Source organism: Lathyrus oleraceus, chromosome 6, assembly GCF_024323335.1.
Source record: "Lathyrus oleraceus cultivar Zhongwan6 chromosome 6, CAAS_Psat_ZW6_1.0, whole genome shotgun sequence".
NCBI classification, from domain to species: Eukaryota; Viridiplantae; Streptophyta; class Magnoliopsida; order Fabales; family Fabaceae; genus Lathyrus; species Lathyrus oleraceus.
In genome coordinates, this window is record NC_066584.1 from 33739541 (window position 1) to 33749202 (window position 9662).

Genomic DNA, 9662 nt, shown 5'->3' on the forward strand with positions numbered 1-9662 from the left:
ACTTCCCTTCCCCCCCTTGCAGCTGATGTTGAAGTTTAGGTGCAACTTCGAATATATGTGTGCTGCTATGTGAAGTTTTTATTTAACTTCCATGTGTGTGAGTGTGCTGCCACTCTGAGTGTATTAGCTAGTTTTATTCCGCTGCCATGAACTCTGTTATGGGGATCAAAGTGTTTTAGCCAAAAATTTGCCAAAGGGGGAGTTTGTAGGTGTTTAATTGGCTGCATTGTATGGTAAAACACAAATGTCTTGACTGATGTCATGACATGTATATGTAACTACATTGTAGTTATTGCAGGACTAGCTAACACAGGATTATTGAATGCTGTGACATTCATACCTGTCAACAGATACTAAGGAACAGAAGCTCTGTTAGAACTTAGTATTCACTTGCAGTCTGGTTATCAAGGAAGAACCAGACCTGGCATAAGGCCTACTGATTGAATGTCAAACTGGATGTTGTGACATTCATCATTGACAGCAGCTACTGAAGATTGGGCAGAGTGGTGTTCTGCTATACTTCAGCACTTTACTTAGTTTGTTATTCAAGAGAATAGCAGAACTAACTTAAGGCCAATTGTGTAAATGTTAAGTTGGACACTTTGACATTTACTAATGTAAGCTGGTACTGTAGTATGGTCATATTGATCATGTACAGGTCAGCAGATTTGTACAGTCTGTTTTCTGGGAAAACAGACTCAGCATATGGACCTTGATGTCAAGCTGAATGTCGTGACATTCATGCCTGACAGCATATGCTAAATTGTAGGTTGTTCAGTTTTCTGTTACAGCTTTCTCAGGCTATTCTTTAGGAAGTCAACAGCTTAGAGAAAATCCAAGAAATCAACAACCAAGCTACATTCAATGAACCTAACAAATAGCCTATTTGTTAGCAACCTAAATATTGAATTTGAGGGAACGTATGTGACCTAAAATTCAGGAAAATACAGGTGCAAAAGCCCAGGTGCTGCAATATAAAAAGGAAGGCATTCCTCCATTCAGTTTCGGGGATTTTGAGGCGTGAAGATTTAGTGTGTCCATCTTACTTCACTGCTGTATTTTTGTGAGTCTAGAATTAGACGTATCTTGTAAGCCAAGTCATTATCAAATAGATGATTGCTTTGGCATAGGGTGTTCATTGAGTTGTAAGTGTTGTGTCACTCAAAGCTTTTAAGCGTGAGTGCTGTGTATCTTGGTTTAAGCTGTGAAGCATAACCAAGAGTTGTTTTTGAAGTGTGACTTCAAAGTGTTTTTAATATCACTGAGGTGATTGAGGGGGAGTGAGTAGGAACTCTGATCTTAGATTAAGATTGAAATTGCATTGGGTAGGGATTAAGTGATAAGTTGTAAACGGGTGAGTTTAGCTTTGAATTGATACTACTAATAGTGGATTTCCTCCCTGGCTTGGTAGCCCCCAGATGTAGGTCATGTTGGACTGAACTGGGTGAACAATTACTTGTGTTATTTATTGCACTTACAGTTAAGTTCTGCATAATCCCTGTCTGTGCAGAATTGGATGTCATAACAACCAGTGTGACATCCAAAGTCTGATAACTAGAATTTCAGATGTCATACCGGGTCATACGCTAGACCGTATAATGAATCATCCATCATGCTGTTGACTTTGCTGGGGAGTCAGAGCATGCTATATACTGTTGGGGATAAGGGATCAGAATGGATCATACACTGGACCGTATCTGAATACCAGAGTGAGTTGTTCGTTAGGCGGATGACTTTGTCGAGGATGAAAAATCAGAACGGATCGTACGCTAGATCGTCTCTGAGTTGAAGATCCAAATGGGTCGTACGTTAGACCGTATTGGAGTTGCTGGATGAACCGTCCGTTAGGCTGTGTCTGATGATGAAAGGGGGTAGTCGTACGCTAGACTACAATTCAGAAATGTACCAGTCACTAGGTAGCATCTGAGCAGATGAAGGTCTAACTTGGTCGTACATTAAACCATATCTGAGCAGAATGAGCCGTCCATTGGGCTGAATCTGCTGAAGAGGGAGTAGTCATATACTAGACTACCATTCAGAAATGTACCTGTCCTAAGGTAGCATCTGAGTAACAGAATGAGCCGTCCATTAGGCGGAATCTGCTGAAAAGGGAGTAGTCGTATACTAGACTACCATTCAGAAATGTACCTGTCCTAAGGTAGCATCTGAGTAACAGAATGAGCCGTCCGTTAGGCTGAATCTGCTTAAAAGGGAGTAGTCGTATACTAGACTGCCATTCAGAAATGTACTTGTCCTAAGGTAGCATCTGAGTAACAGAATGAGCCGTCCGTTAGGCTGAATCTGCTTAAATGGGAGTAGTCGTATACTAGACTACCATTCAGAAATGTACCTGTCCTAAGGTAGCATCTGAGTAACAGAATGAGCCGTCCGTTAGGCTGAATCTGCTTAAAAGGGAGTAGTCGTATACTAGACTACCATTCAGAAATGTACTTGTCCTAAGGTAGCATCTGAGTAACAGAATGAGCCGTCCGTTAGGCTGAATCTGCTGAAAAGGGAGTAGTCGTATACTAGACTACCATTCAGAAATGTACCTGTCCTAAGGTAGCATCTGAGTAACAGAATGAGCCGTCCGTTAGGCTGAATCTGCTGAAAAGGGAGTAGTCGTATACTAGACTACCATTCAGAAATGTACCTGTCCTAAGGTAGCATCTGAGTAGATGAAGGTCTAACTTGGTCGTACATTAAACAATATCGGAGTTGGTTGAAAGTCAGAATGGATCGTACGTTAGACCGTATCTGAGCTGAAGGTCCAAATGGGTCGTACGTTAGACCGTATTGGAGTTGCAGAATGAGCCGTACGTTAGGCTGTATCTGAAGAAGAAAGTAGTCGTACGCTAGACTACACCTCGGAATGTACCGTACGCTAGGCAGCATCTGAGGATTTGAGTATCCAAATGGGTCGTACGTTAGACCGTATTGGAGTTGCAGAATGAGCCGTACGTTAGGCTGTATCTGAAAAGGGGTCAGAACGGATCGTACGCTAGATCGCATCTGAGTTGAAGATCCAAATGGGTCGTACGTTAGACCGTATTGGAGTTGCTGAAAGCCAGAATGGATCGTACGTTAGACCGTATCTGAGCTGAAGGAGTCATATGTTGGGCTGAATCAGAATGAACCGTCCGTTGGGCGGTATCTGATGATATTTGTTGTATTTGTAGTGACTATCTGGGGTGGGCTTAGAGATGCCACCATTGGGAGGATGTCAGAACGTTCGTCAGATGGATTATATCTGAGAGCCGTACTCGAATCTTGAATGTGATTAGCCTGAAAAATAAAGTTAGTTTCATGCACTGTCATGATGCATGAGATGCTTTATGCTCGCGAACATGGTACGCATATACATGCTATGAAATGATGTAAAGTATGTGATGCGGAATGAAGTAAATGTGAATGATGTAATGAATGCTCTATGCGTCTGAACATTCCTCCAGGGAACTCTACTGGGGAAATAAATCTCAGCCTTCTGGTCGGAGATATTTGTATTGATGACCCTTCCTTAGCTAGGGGTATTTGACTTTTGTCTGACGATGGAAACACTCAACAGAGCCTGGCTGGGGGTAGAAGAGATGACCAACCTAGTGATGCCAAGTTCTTCTGGGGAATAACTGGCGTTGCCGGGGAATCGAATTAGCAACGGATTCATTGGGAAGCGTGATTAGACCTTCTCCTCGATCCTGAAGTCTCGTAGTAGTTGCAATTTCCATTTTAGGCATGTATTTTTGATAAACATTGATCATATTCAAATGCATATATCAATTCAAATTAAATCAATGGACGTTTATGCAATCAAAACAGAGGAAGTAAAACAAAAGCATCTTTTTGGGAATAAAATTGGATTGATTTTGAAAGAGGGCCTACAAAGAGGCAACTTATGTACAAGGAGACAGACATCCTAGTAAGAGGACATTGCCAGGAAAACAGAGAGAAAGCTATGCGGGAGAAAATCCTATCAATTCTAATTTCACTACTGTCATTATGTCTTCAAGCATCTCATCTCCTGTTGTCGGATAGAAGTGATTGGTTTGTTCAGTCCCTTGAACTTGGTTGAAGCTGACAGAGAACGGGATGTAGTCATACGCTTTAATCCCTAACTTTTGCCTGGACCGCCTTTTCAGGTTTTCAGTCCACCGGGATACCCTTTTTTGCCCAAGCCGCCTTTTCAGGTTTTCGACTTGCCGGGTGTACATTTTTATATGTTTATCCCTAATTTTTGCCCGAACCCTTTTGGTTCGCCGGGATGCCCTTACTTTTGCCTAGGTACGTCGACCTAGCGGGTCTTTTTTATGCGTAGTATTTTTTAACTATGTCCGCGTTCACAGGATGCAGGAAGTCTTCGCCATCCATTGTAGCGAGTATCATGGCTCCACCGGAGAATACTTTCTTAACCACAAATGGCCCTTCGTATGTGGGAGTCCACTTGCCTCTTGGAGCACCTTGTGGTAGAATGATACGCTTTATCACCAAGTCGCCAATTTGATACATCTGTCTCTTGACTCTTTTGTTAAATGCCTGAGTCATGCGCTTCTGATATATCTGTCCATGACAAACAGCCGCAAGTCTCTTCTCATCAATCAAGTTTATCTGATCGAGTCGAGTCTGAATCCATTCATCTTCATCTAAGCCCGCCTCTTTCATGATTCTTAGAGAGGGAATCTGGACTTCCACTGGTAAAACGGCTTCCGTTCCGTAGACTAAAGAGAAAGGAGTTGCCCCTGTCGAAGTGCGTACTGAAGTGCGATAACCATGGAGAGCAAACGGTAACATCTCATGTCAGTCTTTGTACGTTACTGTCATCTTTTGTATGATCTTCTTGATGTTCTTATTAGCAGCCTCTACGGCGCCATTCATCTTTGACCGGTATGGAGAAGAGTTATGGTGTTTAATTTTGAACTGCGTGCAGAGTTCAGTAATCATCTTGTTGTTCAAATTAGTACCATTATCAGTGATAATTCTTTCAGGGATGCCGTATCGACAAATAAGGCTATTCTTGATGAACCGTGCCACCGCATTCTTGGTGACAGAAGCGAATGAGGCTGCCTCTACCCACTTCGTAAAGTAATCAATAGCGACGAGAATGAAGCGATGTCCATTAGAAGCCGTGGGTTTAATCTCTCCAATCATATCGATGCCCCACATTGCAAAGGGCCAAGGTGCTGTCAACACGTTCAATGGAGCAGGAGGCACATGTACTTTGTCCGCATAGATCTGACACTTGTGACAGGTTCTGGAGTGATGGTGGCAATCAGCTTCCATGGTAGACCAATAATACCCTGATCTCAGAATCTTCTTGGCCATTGTATGTCCATTAGAATAAGTCCCAAAAATACCGTCATGCATGTCTTCCATAATCCTTTCTGCTTCCTTTCTATCCACACAGCGAAGCAGAGTCGAATCATGATTACGTTTGTATAACACTCCATTACTCAGAAAGAATTTAGCGGAGAACTTCCTCAGGAATTTTCTGTCATTGATGGATGCCCCTTCAGGGTATTCCTGAGCTTCTAAATATCTTTTTACGTCGTGGAACCAAGGTTTCTCCTGTACCCTCTCAGTGTTAAGTTCATAACAGTGTGCTGGTTCATCCAATCGTTCAATAGTGATCCTAGGGGCTTCACTGTCCCATCTGACCTTGAACATAGATGACATGGTAGCTAATGCGTCTGCCAACTGATTCTCCTCTCGTGGAATATGTTCAAATGTAATCTCTTCAAAGTATGGAATTAGTGTCATTACCCGCTCTCGATAAGGGATGAGATTTGGATGCTTAGTATCCCATTCTCCTTTGATCTGACTGATTACCAAGGCCGAATCTCCGTACACTCTCAAAAACTTGATTCGCCGATCTATAGCAGCTTTGAGTCCCAAAATACATGCTTCATACTCAGCCATATTATTGGTACAATGAAAACACAGTCTAGTAGTGAAAGGTGTATGGTAACCTCCGGGGGAAATGATTACAACACTAACACCATGGCCCAATGCATTGGAAGATCCATCAAAAACCATAGTCCATCGGGATCCCAGTTCGGGTCCTTCATCCGGTTTAGGTTTTTCATCATCAGTAACAAGCATGACATCCTCATCTGGGAGCTTAAAATTCATAGATTGATAATCGTCCACCGCTTGATGAGCCAAATGATCGGCTAGCACGCTTCCTTTGATTGCTTTCTAGGTAGTGTACTGGATATCGTACTCTGTTAAGATCATCTGCCATCTCGCTATTCTTCCGGAGAGGGCAGGCTTCTCGAACATGTATTTGATGGGATCCATCCTAGAAATCAACAAAGTGGTATGATTCAACATATACTGTCTTAGTCGGCGAGCAGCCCAGGCCAAAGCACAGCAAGTTCTCTCGAGCAGTGAGTATCTTGTTTCACAGTCGGTAAACTTTTTGCTCAGGTAGTATATGGCATGCTCTTTTCGACCAGACTCGTCATGTTGCCCCAACACGCACCCCATTGAACTTTCTAACACGGTCAAATACATGATTAGAGGTCTTCCTTCAACTGGTGGTATCAGAATTGGAGGTTCCTGGAGATATTTCTTGATTTTGTCAAAAGCTTCTTGGCATTCGTCATTCCATATCATCTCTTGGTTCTTCCTCAGTAATTTGAAGATGGGTTTGCAGGTAGCGGTCAAATGGGAGATAAATCGGGCAATGTAGTTCAAGCGTCCCAAGAAACCTCTGACTTCTTTCTCCGTACGGGGAACTGACATTTCTTGAATAGCTCTCACCTTGGCTGGGTCAACCTCGATCCCTTTACCACTGACAATAAAGCCCAAGAGTTTACCGGATCTTACTCCAAAGGTGCATTTGTTCGGATTCAATCTCAACTGGTATTTCTTCAACCTCTCGAACAGTTTGTATAAATGATCGAGATGTTCTTTTTCAGTATGAGATCTGGCTATCATGTCATCCACGCATACTTCTATTTCATGATGAATCATATCATGGAACAAAACTACCATAGCACGCTGGTACGTTGCCCCGACGTTTTTTTAAACCGAATGGCATTACTTTGTAACAGAAAGTGCCCTATTGCGTCACAAACGTAGTTTTTTCCATGTCCTCAGGTGCCATCTTAATCTGATTATAACCCGAGAATCCATCCATGAAGGAGAAAATTTTGTGTTGAGCGGTGTTATCTACCAGAACATCGATGTGCGGTAGTGGAAAGTCGTCTTTGGGACTTGCTTTATTCAGGTCTCGGTAATCTACGCACATTCGCACCTTACCATCTTTCTTCGGCACTGGTACCACATTAGCAACCCATTGAGGATAAGAAGTAACGGTTAAAAAACCGGCATTGAATTGTTTCATAACCTCAGCTTTGATTTTCTCAGACATTTCAGGACGCATGCGGCGAACCTTCTGCTTAACAGGACGACAATCTTCCTTCATCGGCAGCCGATGCACCACTATACCAGTATCCAATCCGGGCATGTCTTCATAAGACCAAGCGAAAACCTCTACATAATCATGTAACATCTGAATCAATCTTTCTTTGACACTGTTTTCCAAACCTGCTCCTATTTTGACTTCTTTTCTGTCCACTTTAGTACCTAGATTTACGATTTCGAGTGACTCTTCATGCGGCTGTATAGTCCTTTCCTCTTGCAGTAACAGTCTGGCAAGCTCTCCAGGTACTTCACAATCTTCCTCACTTCCATCTTCGGCTTGGTAGATCGGATTTTCAAAGTCATAATGAACAGTAGCGGAATTATTATCCACAGGATCCAGAGTGGATATGGATCTGCAATTTGTTACGTGAGTGTGTGTAAGAAAGCATAGCTTGTCTGAAAGACGACAGGAAAGATAAAGAGCGCAATATTTGAATGCAACAAAGTCCATTGATTTATTGAATATGAATATGCTTATGAAACGACAAAACCCTTAACAAATTAGCTATTGTGCCCCGGGCATAGACACAATGCTTTAAGAAGTTCAATTGAAAAATTAAAAAATTTGCAATACTAAATGGACAATAACAATTACTCCTGACTAAAGGAGATCGGGATAGTGTCTTCAGCCTTCCAATTATTGAGTCCGTCACCAATTGTTGGGAAAATCCAGCTATCCAGGTCGTAATCGCTGTCCGCATCCTCTATAGCATTAAGAGTTTTGTCATGATTATGCAGAGGAGCAGTGATGACCTTAGGAGTCTCAGGCGGATCCAATTCAAATTCTCCGGCGTCGATCATATCCTGAATTTTATTCTTCAACGACCAACAATCGTTCGTATTATGCCCGGGGCTATCGGAGTGATACGCACACCTGGCGTCGGGATTATAACTAGGAGAAGTAGTGTTGGGTTTTGCAGGAGGATCTCTGAGGGTAATTAAATTTGCTTTTAGCATACCCTGCAGTGCTTGTGCTAAAGTCATATTGTTCTTCGTAAACTGCCTTCTTCCCGGGTTAATGTGCCTCACAAATTTCTTTTCTTTTTTCTTCTCGAGCAAGAGAGCCTTCAGTTCTTCCTGCCCCTTGGATAAGTTCAAGATCATCTCCTGGAGTTGAGCATTCTGAACATGGAGATCTTTGACAGTTTGTTCGAGGTCCATTTTTCTGTTTGCATGAAAACCGTGAGGACATTGATCCCTTTAGAACACCTGTTATGCAATGTTATGCTATGCAATGTATGAAATGTTTTCAAAGACTTTTGGAATTTAACTTTGCATAAACTACCAAAAAAGGAAACTTTTTTTTTTTTTTTTTTTTTTTTACAAAATGGAGCAAAGTTAAATCCCTAAGTCCTCGAAATGGTTAGTTCAATGCCATGATGTTATGATGATGTTATGATGTCATGATGTTATGATGTTAAGTAAATAACAAGCACAAGCAAGTCACACAACCATCATTCCTAAGTTTTAAGGCTTGCATGAGTTCCATAGGTAAGTACCCTCCCCACTGAAGTTTGGTTGGTTCAACCTGTCCTAGAATAGTAACCGGGTTCTAGAAGGATCTCAGATCATCGACCTTTCTTTAAGTCCACTTCAGTGCAACGCCAAGTGGTTGACCAAAGCTTCCCTAAAGTCCAATCTCAAAGAGTGTAGTATCGAGTCTCAACCAACCCCAGTCGGAACCGAAGTCAGTTATCTCACTACTTTCTAATGGCTAGGATGAGTCAATTAGGGTTCTAAAGGTCTGGTTAATGCTTTGATGACACCACGCGAATGCCAAATTTTTCCTCAAGTAAACATGAGGAACATCAGGACATCCAAAGTGTCACATTAACCGTAGCCATCATTTTAACCATTCCAGTATACGCCGGATAGTCGCGATGATCTATTGCTACTTACCTAAGGTACACTAGATCCGGGTGTAGGATCTTTCACTCAAGCATAAAATACCCTCAAAAGAAGGAACAGTTTAAAACATAAATGATTTTTAAGGTGACCTCTCTTTGTAAGTCCCCAGCAGAGTCGCCAGTTCTGTCATACGGTGAACTGGACTTTTTGTGTTTTTTAATCGCAATGTCGCGGTTAGCAAGAGTCGCCACCGACTTTTCTTTTATCCAATAAGGAAAGGTGGAAAAGAACAGGAAAGACCTTAATTTAGATTCTTAGGTTCGGGAGGTACGTTATACAAAGGGAAGGTGTTAGCACCCTTTGTATCCATGGTTATCCATGGGCTCTTAATT